Source organism: Haematobia irritans, chromosome 2, assembly GCF_050003625.1.
Source record: "Haematobia irritans isolate KBUSLIRL chromosome 2, ASM5000362v1, whole genome shotgun sequence".
NCBI lineage: Eukaryota > Metazoa > Arthropoda > Insecta > Diptera > Muscidae > Haematobia > Haematobia irritans.
The window spans coordinates 182,241,484-182,259,218 of record NC_134398.1 but is presented as its reverse complement, the minus strand read 5'-3'; the positions used below and the strand labels follow the sequence as shown (position 1 = coordinate 182,259,218).

At 31.6% G+C, this 17,735-nt stretch overlaps 1 protein-coding gene across 5 annotated transcripts in view; it reads left to right on the top strand.

Annotated features, from left to right (window-relative positions):
• Positions 1–17,735, top strand: part of bru1 (bruno 1) — a 618,688-nt gene that overhangs the window by 297,804 nt on the left and 303,149 nt on the right. The gene's annotated exons all lie outside the window — the stretch shown is intronic.

Below are 17,735 nucleotides of genomic sequence, written 5' to 3'. Positions count from 1 at the left end.
AAAACATTTGCTTTTAGGGAATCTTTCACCGAAAATTTTTTTACCGCGAGAGCTTCCGATCTACAGTTCCATACTGATACTTTGCCTTCCATTGATACTTTCGGGTCTATTGTTCCCCAAGTAAGACTTTCCAATCTCCTCTGAAAACTAAATTTTTACCAATCAGTACATTAGACCTATAGTTCCCGCAACGAGACCTTCGAACCTGGCTTGATGACATGTTTATGAACTCTTTTGCTTTTAGGGATCCTTTCACCGAAAAAAATTCTCTTCACTACTGTTCTTCCATTGATACTTACGGCCCTATAGTTCCTCATTGAGTTTTACAGTGCTTTCAATGAGTTTTACGGACCTATAGTTCCCCCACTGAGACTTTCAGGCCTGCTAATTCTCTACTAAAACAAAAAATCTTCAATAAATACCTCACACATAGACCTTCAAGCCTACAATTCTCCCGCTGACATCTTTAGGCCTACAGCTCCCCTACTAAGACCTTATGCCTACAATTCTTTCACTGAGGCTTTCAGTTATACCTCTGAATCTTGGGAGCCACCGTGGTGCAATGGTTACCATGCCCGCTTTACATACAGGGTCGTAGGTGGATTATCCCTTCTCAGTAATGCTAGTGACATTTCTGAGTGTTTCAAAGCTTATCTAAGTGGCTTCACCGCAATGTGGAATGCCGTTCAGACTCGACTATAAAAAGGAGGACCCTTGTCATTGAGCTTAACATGGAATCGGGCAGCACTCAGTGATAAGAGAGAAGTTCACCACTGTGGTATCACAATGGACTGAATAGTCTAAGTGAGCCAAATACATCGGGCTGCCACATAACCTAACCTAACCTAATACTGAGACCATCAGGACTACGGTTCTGCCACTGAGATTTCATCCATAGGATTCTCTCAGTGAGACCTACGAGTTTTTGGTCCGAAGGTGTTAGCATGGGAATTGAGGCCAGTAGGTTTTAGTACACGAGCTATAGCACCTAAGATCAACTGCACAACCAAAGATCTTAAAAGCGGAATTGTAATCCCGAAGGTCTCAAAAGTGGAACTGTAAAGCCACAGCTTTCACTTAGCAAACTTTAACCCTTAGGTTTTACTAAGAAACCTGTAGCACCGAAGTCTTGGTGATGGAACTGTTTGGTATGAAGTTGCCAGTGTGGGAACTGTATGGTAGTATTGTTGCGGGAACAATACTACCAAAGATCAAATGCAAACCCGAAGGTTTCAGTGGTGAAACTGTATCCCCGGATATCTTAAAACTCTCACGTATAGGATTTAGTGAGGGAACTGTAGCACCGAGTTCTTAGTGGTGGAAATATTGGTCTGAAGTTGCCAGTGTTGGAACTATAGCCCCGAAGATCAACTGCAGTCCCGAAAGTTTCAGTGGTGAAACTGTAGCCCCGAAGATCTTAAAACTAGAACTGTAGCCACTAAGAACTCGGTAGTAGAACTGTAAACCCATAGGGTTCTCATTACGAACTGTAACCAGTAAGCTTTTGTGAGGGAACTGTAGTACCGCAGTCTTAGTGGTGGAACTATTGATCTGAGTTGCCAGAGTGGGAACACAGATTTTAGTGCGGGAACAACAGCACTGAAGATCAACTGCATACCTAAAACTATACCCTCAAAGATCTTAAAAGCGGAACTGTAGTCCCGAGTGACTATGTTAAGTAGTAGAACTGTTATACCATAGGTTTCATTTTGCAAAAGGTTTAAGTAATGTATCTTAGTATCGGAAATGTTGCCCCCAAAAGTATCCACCATTGAGACCTGCGCGGCTACAGTTCTACCACTGAGATTTCGTTCATAAAGCTCTTCCAGTGAGACCTTCAAGCTTACAGTTCCCCCTGAAACTTTTGGACCTACAGTAGCGCAAACCGTTCTACCACCGAGACTTTCGGGGCTACAGTTCCGTCACTATGATTTTCGGGCTACAGTGCCACCACTGAGACTTTGGCCTAGAGTTGCACCACTGAGACCTTCGGACCTTTACAATTCCATCACTGAAACCTTACCACCAAAACTTTCAGTTTCGTTACTATGAAAATCGGGTCACAGTTCCACCGCTGAGACGTTGGCCATAGTTCCATCACTGGGACCTTCGAACCTACAGTTCAACCACTGAGATTTCGTTCATAAGTTCCCTCGCTGAGACCTTCGAACATGTTCCCCTGAAACCTTTGGAATTATAGATTGAACCCTATGAATTTAAAGTTTCACTACTTAGACCTTCAGAGCTAAAGATCCACCACCAAGACTTTCGAGTCTACAGTTCTACCTGTGAGTTTTTCAGGACTACAGTTTCACTGAAACTTTGAAATTACAGTCCTCATTAAAGTCATCAGGCCTATAGTTCCAATAGTGACACCTTCTGACTCACTGATACCTTCTAGCTTACAGTTCTCTCTTCAAACCTTAGAGCTTATAGTTTGCAAAGTGAAACCTTCAGTTTTCAGTGTCACCACAGAATCTTTCAGATCTATAGTTCCACCACTGAGACGCCTCGATGCTAAAATTCCCACAGTTCCCTCACAGAGGCATTTCGGTCTCCACATGCCCCTCTTAGACTTTTCGGGTCTATATTTGTCATCTGAGATATTTCGGGTTTAAAGCTTCCAACTCAGACCTTTCCGGGCTCTGATACCATCGTTTATGGAAGCGGGCTTGGACTGTTACAAACCTCTTAGGTTAGGTGGCACCCCGATGTATCAGGCTCACTTAGACTATTCAGTCCATTGTGATACCACATTGGTGAACTAATCTCTTATCACTGAGTGCTGCCCGATTCCATGTTAGGCTCAATGACAAGGGATCTCCTTTTTATGGCGGTACGGCGTACGGCGTTCCACATTACAATGAAACCACTTAGAGAAGCTTTGAAACACTCAGAAATGTCACCAGCATTACTGAGGTGGGATAATCCACCGCTGAAAAACTTTTTGGTGTTCGGTCGAAGCTGGAATCGAACCCTCGACCTTGTGTATGTGAGGCGGGCATGCTAACCACGGTGACAAACTTCTTAAAGCGATGTAAAACGCAAGCAAGGGTTTTTTAGTCTCACATTTTTTTCACATCTTTCGGAATATCCCTTATGTGGAAATTCCAACACAATTTTAATTCGACTTTTATAAAAAATCTCAACTTTTACCTAAAACTTCCATTTCGTTAATTATTTTCCTTTATATTCTTTATGAAAAAGAACTTTTGCTGTAATAAATAAGTAATAAGAGAATTCGTAAGAGTTTCACTTAATATACATATTGCTTGGAAAATATATGTCAATGTGTTTTTTTTTTATTTTTGTATAATTTTATTAAATTTCACAAATTATGCATGCATTTTCTCTCCTTGTCTGTGAGAATATTAAATAAAAGTGACAATTTTACCTACTACTGTTTGTAGTTTTGCCACATCTTAAGGTCCCCCCCTTCGGCCATCCGCCAGCTATGACAAAATAAGAGACCACAATTAAAAATGCACTATCCACAATACCAGAGCCAACTACTAAAGCTGGCAGTTAAGTTAAACAAAAAACGAGTACTAGAATGTAATCTGAGCATGTACACGGGGAAAAAATGTATTAAAGGTATTTTATGAAGTAAAAAATTTGGTCATACGATTTTAATTTTCCAGAAGTAACTCACGCATGAGGGCTTTGTAATTCTAAACGACGACAAGTTTGATCCCTGTCTTGGCAGGGCTACTTTGATCCCTGTCTTGGCAGAAAGATTAGTTGATTTACGAGGTCATCACTGCAACCAAGTGTTGTAATGTGGTTTTCTTATTAGTTTTATTGAGTCGTCTCCAGGGTCTCCTCAAGGATCCACTAAGGTTTTAGAAATATGAACATATTCTCTCTCTCCCTCGGTGATTTTATTCATGAAATATGGTGTAACCCTTGTGAGATACGATCAGTTGTTTGTTCAGTAGTAAGATCAAATCCGGTAATAGTTTGGGGTTCGGTAGCCACGGTTCGGCAGCTGTCAGTAGTGGAACTGTTTACCCGAAGTGGTGAGAGAAACCGGAATGCCTCTAACGACAAATGTAAACCAGATTGTCTCACTCGGGAAACTGTAAACTTAAAGATTCCAATGCATGTCTTAGTAGTCAAAATGTAAATCCATAGGTTTCAATATGTGAACTGTACGCCAAAATGATTCTGAGAGGAAATATAAGCTCAAAAGTTTCAGTGAGTCTGATGTTATAAGTTTAGTAGAGGAACAAATGCACCGAACTGCAGACCCAAAGGTTTCTGTGGTGAAATTATAGCGCCGAAGAAGAGGAGGAATTGAAGTCCCGAAGCCATTACAGGCCCAAAGGTTCGAGGAGGAAATTTGCCGAAGGCCTCAATAAGGAAACTTTGGGTCTCATGGTATCTGCGTGGGAACTGTAGGCCTGTAGGTTTCAGTGAGGGAACTGTGGCGCTGAGGTCCCACAGATGGAATTGTAGACCTGAAAGACTCAGTGGTGAAATTATAGTCTCAAAGGTTTCAGTGATAGGACCGTAAAACCAAAGGTCTTACTTACGACATTGCAGCCTTAAAAGTCTCAGCAGTGAAACTGTTAGCCCATAAATATCACTTTGCGAACTCTTGGCGCGAAGGCTTAAGGGAAAACTGTAAGCTGAAAGGACTCAGCGGGAGAACTTTATGAACGAAATCTGAAATTGTAGCCCCGAAAATTTCAATAGTAGAAATTTAAGCCGGTAGGTTTCATTTTGCGAGACCCTCTGAGACAGAGGGTCTCAGTGGGAGAACTGTGGCACTGAAGTCCTAATGGTGGAAATATTGACTCAAAGGGTGCAATGATGGGAATGTAATACCAAAGGTCTTAGTGGCGTAATTGTTGCCCCCAAAGTCTCAGTATAGGAACTGTAGGCCCATAGATTTAGGTTTGCAGGGGAAGTGTAAGCTCGAAGGTCTCAGCGAAATAACATGATGAACGAAATCTGTGTTGTGAAACTGCAGGCCCGAATCAAAGGTGTTAGTGGCGCAATTGCTGGCCCGAAAGTTTCAGTGGAGGAACTGTAAGCCCATAGGTTTCAGTTTCCAGGGGAACTGTAAGCTCGAAGGTCTCAGTGAGAGAACTTTATGAACGGCCTGAAAGTTTCAGTTGTGGATCAGTAAAACCATAGTTTTCACTTTAAGAACGGCAACCTCAAAAGTTTTAAAGAGGAACAGCAAGTTCCAAGGGCTCAATATGAAGGATCAGTGTAGAAAATATAGTCGAGAAGGCTTCAGTGATTTCACTTTGCGAGCTATAGGCTCGAAGGTTTGAGGGGAACTGTAAGTTCGAATGTTCTGTCTGTAAGCCAGATGTCTTCAGTGAGGGAGATATCCCATTGAATTCTCTGTGGAAGTACTGAAAGGTCGAAGGCATCTTTGATGGAACTGTACCCACAACGACTGGGAAACACCGTGGTGCAATGGTTAGCAAACCCGCCTTGCATACAAAGGGTTGTGGGTTCAAACCCAGTTTCGACCAAACACGAAAAATTTTTCAGTGGTGGACTATCCCACCTCAGTAATGCTGGTGATATTTCTGAGTGTTACAAAGCTTCTCCAAGTGGTTTCACTGCAATGTGGAACGCCGTTCGGACTCGGCTATAAAAAGGAGGTCCCGTGTCATTGAGCTTAAAATAGTATCGGGCAGCACTCAGTGATAAGAGAGAAGTTCACCACTGTGGTATCACAATGGACTGAATAGTCTAAGTGAGCCCACTATACCTAACACAACCTAACCTAAGGTTTGAGGGGAACTTTAAGTTCGAATGTTTCTGTCTGGGTACTGTAGGACAGATGGCTTCGGTGAGGGATTTGTCCCTTTGAATTTTCTGTGGGAGCCATTTTAGGCCGAAGTCCTCTGTGGTGGAACTAAAGCCCCGAAGGTCTCAGTGATGGAACTGTAGCCAAAACATCTCATGAGAGAAATATAGACTCGAAGGTCTTAGTGACGGAGCTGTAAACGCAAAGGTGTCATAGTGGAACTTTAAACCCATAGGTTTCATTTTGCTCGCTATAAACTCAAAGATTTGAGGGAAAACTGTCAGTTCGAATGTGTCAGTCTGAAAATTGTAGGCCGAAGGTTTCCTTAAGGGAACTTTAACTTTGAAGGCTTTGTGAGAGAACTGTAAACCCGAAAGCCTTTGTGGCGAAATTGTATCTCCGAAGTTCAGTGATGGAACTATGGTTACAACGCTTCATGGGGGCGTTGTGTAGACTTGAAATTCTTTATGGGGAAACTGTAGCCCAAGAAGCCTGAGTGGTAGAACTATAGGCGTGAATGTCTTGTGGGGAAACTCTAACTTCAAATGTCTCGGTAATGGAACTGTAGCCTACCTGGCTTCAGTAGAAGAATTGTAGAGCCAACTGTCTCAGCGGGAGATCTGTAGGCTCGAAGTTCTCAATGTGAAGTCTTTACCCATTTATGTCTCTTTAGGTCCGAAAGTCTATGTGGCGGAACTGTAGCTCCATAGGTCTCAGTAATGGAACTGTGGCCACAACTCCTTATGGGGGCGTTGTGTAGACTCGAAATTCTTAGTAGGAAAACTGTAGCCCAGAAAGTCTAAGTGGTAGAACTATAGTCGTGAAAGTCTTGTGGGAAACTCAAATGTCTCACTAGTGAAACTGTAGACTCCCAGGCTTCAGTAGGCGAAGTGAAGATTAAACGTTCTCAGCGGGAGATATGTAGGCTCGACGGTCTCAGTGTGCAGGCTTTACCCATTTATGTCTTTTGCGGTTCGAAGGTCTATGTGTGGAAATAATAGGCCCAAAGTTCTCCGTGAAAGAACAGAAGGTCACAGTGAAGAAACTGTAAGCCGAAAGTTCCCAGTGAGGGGACTATATACCCGAATGTCTCATCGTGGAACTGTAGGAACGAAGGTCTAAATGGTGGAAAGGGAAGCTGCGAACTGAATAAATCCCGAGTTTATGGTCTGGCAATCTCCATCCCTTTATCTGTTTCTCATTGGAGATGGATCATCTGAGAATTACTCCTCTGGAATTAGGAACTGAATCCATAACTCTATGTATGCAAGACACACACCTCTATAGTGTTATTGCAATTTTCAATTTTATTTGATCAGAGTGTTACCCCTGACATTTTTGTTCTGTGTACATGCCTGCAGGCAATTTTAAGGACTATAGGATAAAATACCCAGAGCGGAGGGGTATAGAAACCAAGGAAGAAATGACTTTTGCTGTTGCAGGAAAACAAATGAAAACAAAAACGAAATTGCACTTAACCTACAATTTGCAGGACTTTAACACAGCGAAGAGCATTTCTTGTCGTGCTACTGTAAGGCGTTGTCACTGAAATAAAAAACTGACTGAGAGTGACACGACAAGGATGAGACCAGTTCGAGCTGGAAAGCGTCGACGGTAGCGTCATTATTATCTTTGCCGTAGAAACAACATCAGAGCTCGTCTAATATGTTGCTGCTGCTAGTGAATCGAGCTTGCAACTAAACAGTTTTTGGAATTGTAGTTGCTGTTTTTTTTTGTTTTTTTGCTTTTTACTATAGAGTGGAGGATTTTATTCTTCGTTGTGTTATTGTTACTTTTGTTGTCTTTAGCGACTATGGCGTGTGCTAGACAAAAGAAAACAAAAAGTTCATCCTTGCAATGTTTTGTCATGCAGGAGTGTCATCGTCGTCGTTGTCGTCATCATCATTATCATCGTTCCCATTGTGGGTACAACCTAAAGATACACATACTCCAGTGAGGAGTGAGGTGGCGCACAAAAAAGCTACTTGAGACACATGAGCCACTAATCTGAAATGAAAACAAAAGCATGCTTTTAGGAAAAGTCTTTTTGGATTTTTCAAAATAAATGTTTCTAAAGTGCATTTGAATATGTTATGGTGAGCAAAAATTAAGAAAACCGAAGAAAGACAATCTTTAAGAAAAGAAAGAGTATCCAGTATGGACAATATATTCGCATTCTAAATTTAAAATATGAGAAAAAACCCCAACGCCAATTCTGTGACAGCTTCTGAAGTCGTGCTTAAAACTATTAATTTTTGATTTTTTTACCCACAACAATAGCATGGTAATGGGGATATAAACAATTTTAGCATGACCGTTTTACGTACATATAGAAAATTTTATTTCTATAGAAAACTTTGTCAAAATTGTATTTCTATAGAAAATGTTGTCAAAACTTTATTTCTATAGAAAATTTTGTCAAAACTTTATTTCTATAGAAAATTTGTCATAATTTTATTTCTATAGAAAATTTTGTCAAAATTTTATTTCTTAATAAAATGTTGTCAAAATTTTATTTCTAAAGAAAAATTTTTCAAAAATTTATTTTAATAAAATGTTGTGAAAATGTTAAGTCTATAAAAAATTTTGTCAAAATTTTATTTCTTAATAAAATGTTGTCAACATTTTATTTCTATAGAAAATGTTGTCAAAATTTTATTTCTATAGAAAATATTGTCAAAATTTTATTTCTATAGAAAATTTTGTCAAAATTTTATTTCTATAGAAAATTTTGTCAAAATTTTATTTCTATAGAAAATTTTCTCAAAATTTTATTTCTATAGAAAATGTTGTCAAAATTTTATTTCTATAGAAAATTTTGTCAAAATTTTATTTCTATAGAAAATTTTGTCAAAATTTTATTTCTATTCAAAGTTTTGTCAAAATTTTATTTCTATAGAAAATTTGTGAAAATTTTATTTTTATAGAAAATGTCAAAATTTTATTTCTATAGAAAGTTCTGTCAAAATTTTATTTCTAAAGACAAATTTTTCAAAATTGTATTTCTTAATAAAATGTTGTCAAAATTTTATGTCTGTATAAAATTTTGTCAAAATTTTATGTCTATAGAAAATTTGTCAAAATTTTATGTCTACAGAAAATTTTGTCAAAATTTTATTTCTATAGAAAATTTTTTCAAAATTTTATTTCTATAACAAATTTTGTCAAAATTTTATTTCTATAAGAAATTTTGTCAAAATTTTATTTCTATAAGAAATTTTGTGAAAATTTTATTTCTATAACAAATTTTGTCAACATTTTATTTCTATAGAAAAATTTATCAAAATTGTATTTCTATAGAAAATTTTGTCAAAATTTTATTTCTACAGAAAATGTTGTCAAAATTTTATTTCTATAGAAACTTTTGTCAAAATTTTATTACCTAATAAAATTATGTCAAAATTTTATTTTCAAGAAAATGTTGTGAAAATTGTATTTCTATAGAAAATTGTGTCAAAATTTTATTTCTATAGAAAATTGTGTCAAAATTTTATTTCTATAGAAAATTTTGTCAAAATTTTATTCCTATTGAAATTTTTTCCAAAATTTTATTCCTATAGAAAATTTTGTCAAAACTTTATTTCTATAGAAACTTTTGTCAAAAGTTTATTACTATAGAAAATTTTGTCAAAATTTTATTTCTATAGAAAAGTGTGTCACAACTTTTTTCTATAGAAAATTTTGTCAAAATTTTATTTCTATAGAAAATTTTGTCAAAATTTTATTTCTATAGAAAATTTTGCAAAATTTTATTTTTTAATAAAATATTGTCAACATTTTATTTCTATAGAAAAATTTGTCAAAAATATATTTCTCAATAAAATGTTGTCAAAATGTTATATCTATAAAAAATTTTGTCAAAATTTTATTTCTTAATAAAATGTTGCCAACATTTTATTTCTATAGAAAGTTTTGTCAACATTTTATTTCTAAAGAAAATTTTGTCAATATTTTATTTCTATAGAAAATGTTGTCAAAATTGTATTTCTATAGAAAATTTTGTCAAAAGTTTATTTCTATAGAAAATTTTGTCAAAATTTAATTTGTTTTTTTTTGTTTTTTGATCTCAGCTTAAAGCCATGCATTGACTAAACTACAAGTGTAGCTTAACCAAGCTTTGTTTAGGCAGTAGCCGACTATCAAACCCTTTTTCGGGAGGTTCAAGTGTAGTTCACGTTGGGTTGAGTGAATTACCCGAATTTATTCTGATAATTGGTTGATAGTTTTGCTGCAAGTAGAGGATGCTGATGAGGAATGTGGTAATTCCGAAACAGCTGTACATCCAACCATCTTGCAGTCTACAGGGCTTTGCCCAAATAAATTTGACAAGCATACTTTTCCTCTGTTGGTTAAGCTACACTTGTAGTTTAGTCAATGCATGGCTTTAAGCTGAGATCAAAAAACAAAAAAAAACATCAATAACGATTGAAGAGAAGCCAACAATAACAAACAAAACGAAAATTTAATTTCTATAAAAAATTTTGCCATTATTTTATTTCTATAGAAAATTTTGTCGAAATTTTATTTCTATAAAAAAATTATGTCAAAATTTTATTTCTATAGAAAGTTTTGTGAAAATTCTATTTCGATAGAAAATTTTGTCAATTTCTATAAAAAAATTTTGTCAACATTTTATTTCTATAGAAAATTTTGTGAAAATTGTATTTCTATAGAAAACTTTGTGAAAATTGTATTTTTATAGAAAATGTTCTCAAAATTTTATTTCTATAGAAAATTTTGTCATAATTTTATTTCTTAATAAAATGTTGTCAAAATTTTATGCATATCGAAAATTTTTGTCAAGATTTTATTTCTATAGAAAATTTTGTCCAAATTTTATTTCTATAGAAAATTTTGCCAAAATTTTATTTCTATAGAAAATTTTGCCCAAGTTTTACTTCTATAGAAAATTTTGTGAAAAATGTATTTCTATGTCAACAGTTTATTTACTATTAAAATTTTGCCAAAATTTTATTTTTATAGAAAATGTTGACAAAATTTTATTTCTATAGAAAATTTTGTAAAAATTTTATTTTTATAGAAAATTTTGTGAAAATTGTATTTCTATAGAAAATTTTGTCAAAAATTTTATTTCTATAAAAAAATTTTGTCAACATTTTATTTCTATATAAAATTTTGTGAAAATTATGAAATTATATAGAAAACTTTGTGAAAATTGTATTCTTATAGAAAATGTTGTCAAAATTTTATTTCTATAGAAAAATTTGTCAAAATTTAATTTCTATAGAAAATTGTGTCAAAATTTTATTTCTATAGAAAATTTTGTCAAAGTTTTTTTTTTTGCCAAATTTAATTTTTTTATAAAATATTGTCAACAATTTATTTCTATAGAAAAATTTGCAAAAATATATTTCTTAATAAAATGTTGTCAAAATGTTATATCTATAAAAAATTTTGTCACAATTTTATTTCTTAATAAAATGTTGTCAAAATTTTATTTCCTAATAAAATGTTGTCAAAATTTTATTTCTATAGAAAAATTTTTCAAAAATTTATTTTAATAAAATGTTGTCAACATTTTATTTCTATAGAAAATTTTCTCAAAACTTTATTTCTATAAAAAATTTTGTCAAAATTTTATTTCTATAGAAAATTTTGTCAAAATTTTATTTTGTCAAAATTGTATTTCTATAGAAAAGTGTGTCACAACTTTATTTCTATAGAAAATTTTGTCAAAATTTTATTTCTATAGAAAATTTTGTCAAAATTTTATTTCTGTAGAAACTTTTGTCAACATTTTATTTCTATTGAACATTTTGTCAAAATGTTATTTCCTAATAAAGTTCTGTCAAAATTTTATTTCTATAGAAAATTTTGTGAAAATTGTATTTCTATAGAAACTTTAGTCAAAATTTTATTTCCTAAGAAAATTATGTCAAAATTTTATTTCCATAAAAAATTTTGTCAAAACTTTATTTCTATAGATAATTTTGTTAAAATTTTATTTCTATAGAAAATTTTGTGAAAATTTTATTTCTATAGAAAATTTTGTGAAAATTGTATTTCTATAGAAAATTTTGTCAAAAGTTTATTTCTATAGAAAAATTTGTTAAAAGTTTATTCCTATAGCAAATTTTTTCAAAATTTTATTTCTATAGAAAAAGTAGTTAATTTTTTTTTGTTTCTATAGAAAATTTTGTCAGAAGTTTATTTCTCTAGAAACTTTTGTCAACATTTTATTTCTTAATAAAATGTTGTCAAAATTTTATTTCTAGATAAGATTTTGCCAAAATTGTATGTCTATAGAAAAATCACTTAGCCCAGGGTATATAATAGCGTTTGGCCCTACATTTTATTTTTAAATAATTGAAAAATATTGAAAAAAATATCTAATAAAATGAAAATTGTAATGATCTCAAACTCTGAGAAAAAATAAAATTTCAAGCTTAATATATCATATATTTAAAAACTTCATACGGCCTAATAAACACCACACTCGAAAGTTTTCTATTACCAATTCACTTTATACATTTTCCAATTAGTTTTATTAATCTTTTCTATCCTCTATCCTAAAAAAAGAAAAACACAAAATAATAAAACAAAATTGACAAACTTTTCCTTTACTATTTCCAAAATAAGGTTCTTTACTATTTCCAAACTTAAATTTCTATAGGATTTAAGAAATAAATTGAGTTATCTTAAGCCACAGACCTAAGGTTAAACATCTCCTGTATTTTGGGAATATGATTTACATTTTGCCCCCTCAACAAAAAAAAACGAAAAACTCCCATATTGTTCTTATCATGAAGGCAAAATTTCGCAACGATTTGTGACCCAGTTTATATTTTCATATTTCTTTAACAAAGTTTGCCATATACCCACATAAAAACACTCACATTCTCACAAAAGCAAATTGACTTCTATACGAACACACATACATACACACTCAGAACGAACACAACCTGTGTTTTCTGTGTTCAAACGATAGAAATGTGGAAATAAAATAAAAAAAGGGATCCTACGAGTAGAATTCAACACATCCTTTTACATATAAATATCAATTTATTCAGTTTATACATTTTAAATTTCATCATAAACAGTATTTATTTACAATTTGTTTTGGGTAAATATTTTTTATGTGTGTATTGGTTTTTATTCTATATTGTGTACACTAAGTGGGGATATACTAAATTCGTCATATGGTTTGTAACGAAACGCATAGAATAATGAACTGTATTAAGTTAAATAATTGTACTATAAATACTTTTTGTATTGTATTTTCTTAAATAAATTCACACATAATAATCCGAAAAATATTTTTAACATTTCCATATGTGGGTGGTCAAATAAGAGCTTGGCCAATAAATAGGGATGTAACATCTTATGAAGCGATATGACTGCCATTTAATGCATAAAAGCAAATTGCTGTATTTGTTCTTTTATTTCAAAACAAATTCGAGAATAGTATACAATTTTTACAAAATTTTCTATACAAATTAAATTTTTACAAAATTTTCTATACAAATTAAATTTTTACAAAATTTTCTTTCGAAATAAAATTTTGCAAAAATTTTCCATAGAATTAAAATTTTGCAAACATTTTTTATAAATATTAAATTTTGACACATTTTTCCATAGAAATAAAATTTTGACAAAAATTTCTATGGAAATATTATTTTTCAAAAATTTTCTATAGAAATTAAAATTTTCTTTAGAAACTAAAATTTCTATAGAACTAAAATTTTGTCAAAATTTTATATAGACGAATATTTTAACAAAATTGTCTATAGAAATAAAATTTGGACAAAATTTTCTGTAGAAATAAAATTTTGAAAAAAATGTTCTATAGAAAAAGATTTTGACAAAATTTTCTATGGAAATAAAATGTTCCAAAAAATAACTATAGAAATAAAGTTTTACAAAAATTTTCTACAGAAATAAAATTTTGACATAATTTTCTATAGGATTATTCCTATAGAAAATTATGTCAAAATTTATTTACAAAATTGTCTATAGAAATAAAATTTTGACAAAATTTTCTATAGAAATAAAATTTTAACAAAATTTTCTATAAAAATAAAATTTTCACAAACTTTTCTATAAAAATAAAATGTTCACAATATTTTCTATTGAAATAATTTGTTTTTACAAAATTTTCTATAGAATTAAATTTTAACAAAATTTTCTGTAAAAATAAAATTTTGACAAAATTTTCTATAGAAATAAAAGTTTGTCAACATTTTCTATAGAAATAAAATTTTTACAAAATTTTCTATAAAACTAAAATTTTGACAAAATTTTCTATAGAAATAAAAGTTTGTCAAAATTTTCTATAGAAATGAAATTTTTACAAAATTTTCTACAGAAATAAAATTTTTACAAAATTTTCTATAAAAATAAAATTTTTACAAAATTTTCTATAGAAATAAAATTTTGTCAACATTTTCTATAAAAATAAAATTTTGACAACATTTTCTATAGAAATAAAAGTTTGTCAAAATTTTCTATAGAAATAAAATTTTTACAAAATTTTCTATAAAAATAACATTTTTACAAAATTTTCTATAGATACAATTTGTTGACGAAATTTTCTATAGAAATAAAATTTTGACAAAACTTTCTATAGAAATAAAATTTTTACAAAATTTTCTATAGAGTTAAATTTTAACAAAATTTTCTGTAAAAATAAAATTTTGACAAAATTTTCTATAGATAAAATTTGTTGACGAAATTTTCTATAGAAATAAAATTTTGACAAAACTTTCTATAGAAATAAAATTTTGACAAAATTTTCTATAGAAATAAAATTTTGACAAAGTTTTCTATAGAAATGAAGTTTGCAAAAATGTTCAACAGAAATAAAATTTTACAAAAATTTTATATGGAAATAAAATGTTGAAAAAATTTTTTATAGAAATAAAATTTTGTAAAAAGTTTCAATAGAAATGAAATTTTTCAAACATTTTGTATAGAAAATAGGACTTTTCTTTCGAAATAATATTTTGAAAAAAAAAATCTATATAAATAAAATTTAGCAAAAATTTCTGTAGAATTAAGATTTTGTCAAAATTTTTTATAAGAATGAATAAAAATAAAATTTTGCAAATATTTTCTATAGGTATAAAATTTTTACAAAGTTTTCTTTTGAAATAAAATTAGGGAAAATATTTCTATAGAAATAAAATTTTGCAAAAATGTTCTATAGGAATAAGATTTTGCAATAAAAAAAATGGAATAAAATGTTGCAAAAATTCTGATTCTCAATCCATAAGGTAATCAATTGAATGTACTCTTTTATTTATCAATAACCTTTGACATCCATTCTTCCATGGTGAAGCGTACCAAAAATTCACCTTGCCAAAGAAATTTCTGACATTTATACCAATCTCCAAACCTGTACTGGGGGGTCTTCCACTATATCTCAAACTTTGTACATTGCACACTAGAACTCTTATTCAACCAAGAAGTTTTTTAAGATTTATATATTTGTGAATATCGAGGGAGTGTACATATATGGAGAAATTACTGCGGTTTTATATATGCATAGGTCTGTGTGTTTTTGTGTGGGTTAGCTTGTAAAGAAAATATCTTTGTTGTGGTTCTGTTTGTTTATTTTTATAGCAAAACAAAGACCAAAAAAAACAAATATTAAATATGTTCAAAAATTTTTGCGGTAAATATAACAAAATAACACAACATTTTTATTTATACACACACAGTTATTGCCATAGCATTTCTCTCTCCCTCACATACAAGCACACAGGGAAAGTGAAAGCATATCACAAAGTGAAGTTTTTTTTCTTCTCTATATTCCCACACAAACATCGGCATATCAATACCACATAAAATTTTTACAGATATCCTTTTTCTCCATCCATGTTATAAATAAATATTACTTTACACACGTTTCACTTTCAAACGAACCATACGAAATCGATGACTATAAACGGCCTCGGCATACATCAACTGCCTTCCAACAATCCTCCTACTATACATTCCTTTTGTGAATGTGTGTGAGAGAGAGAGGAAGAGTGTGCATGTGTATAAGAGAAAGCGTAAAAAAACTAGTGGCAAGACCTTTTTCAATAATCGAATTGGACCAGAAAAAAACGAGTATTTGGGGAATTCAAGCAAAATGCTGCTGATGCTGAAAAATGTATGATGCAGATGCCATATCCATGTATATGACGATATATGCTAGATTTGAGTAGTATCATCGTTCTTGGGAATACTCACATTTGTACACACATACACACACTGACACACATATACCATTTTATGGCATCTATAAGGGTCACTTCAAGAGTTTTGGCTACCTCGAATTTTTAACATTTTTTTTCAACATAAAATTTATATTTTTATAAAGAGTGATTTTTCAGTTATTATCTTTTTGACAACACTGGTTTAAAAAGCTGGCCTACGTTTCGTGTTCCGTTTTAAAAACAACAAACACTTGAAAATTATTGAATTTTAATATCAAAATATATACTCTGTTAGCTGATGGCCTAAGCAGCCAATGATACTTTTCCCTTTTTTTATTCCCACCACCATAGAATGGTGACGGGGGTATAATAAGTTTGTCATTCCGTTTGTAACACAACGAAATATCGATTTTCGACTATATAAAGTATATATATTCTTGATCAGGGAGAAATTCTAAGACGATATAACGATGTCCGTCTGTCCGTCTGTCTGTCTGTTGTAATCACGCTACAGTCTTCAATAATAAAGCAATCGTGCTGAAATTATTCACAAGCTCGTCTTTTGTCTGCAGGCAGGTCAAGTTCGAAGATGGACTATATCGGTCCAGATTTTGATATAGTCCCCATATAAACCGACCTCCCGATTTGGGGTCTTGGGCTTATAGAAACCGTAGTTTTTATCCAATTTGTCTGAAATTGGAAATCTAGAGGTATTTTGTGACCATAAAGAGGTGCGCCAAAGATGGTGAGTATCGGTCCATATTTTGGTATAGCCCCCATATAGACCGATTTCCCGATTTTACTTCTTGGGCTTCTAGAATCCGAAGTTTTTATCCTATTTGCCTGAAATTGGAAATCTAGAGGTATTTTCGGGTCATAAAGAGGTGTGCCGAAAACGGTGAGTATCGGTCCATATTTTAGTATATCCCCCATAAGACCGATCTCCCGATTTAACTCCTTGGGTTTCTAGAAACCGTAGTTTTTATCTGATTTGCTGAAATTGTAAATATTCTGGTATTTTAGGCTCACAAAAACGTGTATCGGATTAAGTTTTTATCGGTCCGTTTGGTAATGCCTCCATATAGACCGACTTCACTTCTTGAGGGTGTAGAAGGCGCACTGATCATGAAAATTGCTTGAAACTCAATGTAAAATTTCCAGATTTTACTTCTACAGATTTAAGATTTCAAATAAAGACGTTGTTTTATAATTTTCTTGCACACTTATAAGAGATATTAATGATTCCTCTAAAACTCAAACAAAAATGGTTCTTATAAATCTAGAATCTGATATAGTCCTCATAGGTGAAATCTTTAAATTTATCTTCGGAAAGTGTCCTCAAGTCCTCAAGCCCTCCTGAAATTTCGAAGTAAACCCTAATATTTGGTTCATGGTGGTGGGTATCTAAGATTCGGCCCGGCCGAACTTAGTGCTGTATACACTTGTTTTATCATACATTTACTGTATGATTAAAATAAACAATAAATAAATAATATGTATTCTGTTAATAAAATTAAATAAATATAAAAATAAAATTTTGACAAAATTTTCTATAGAAATAAAGTTTTGACAAAATTTTCAACAGAAATTAAATTTTCACAAAATTTTCTATAGGAATAAAATTTTGGCCAAATTTTCTATCGAAATAAAACTTTGACAAAATTTAAATTTTGATAAAATTTTCTATAGAAATAAAATTTTTACAAAATTATCTATAGAAATAAAATTTTGACAAAATTTTCTATAGAAATAAAGTTTTGACAAAATTTTCAACAGAAATTAAATTTTCACAAAATTTT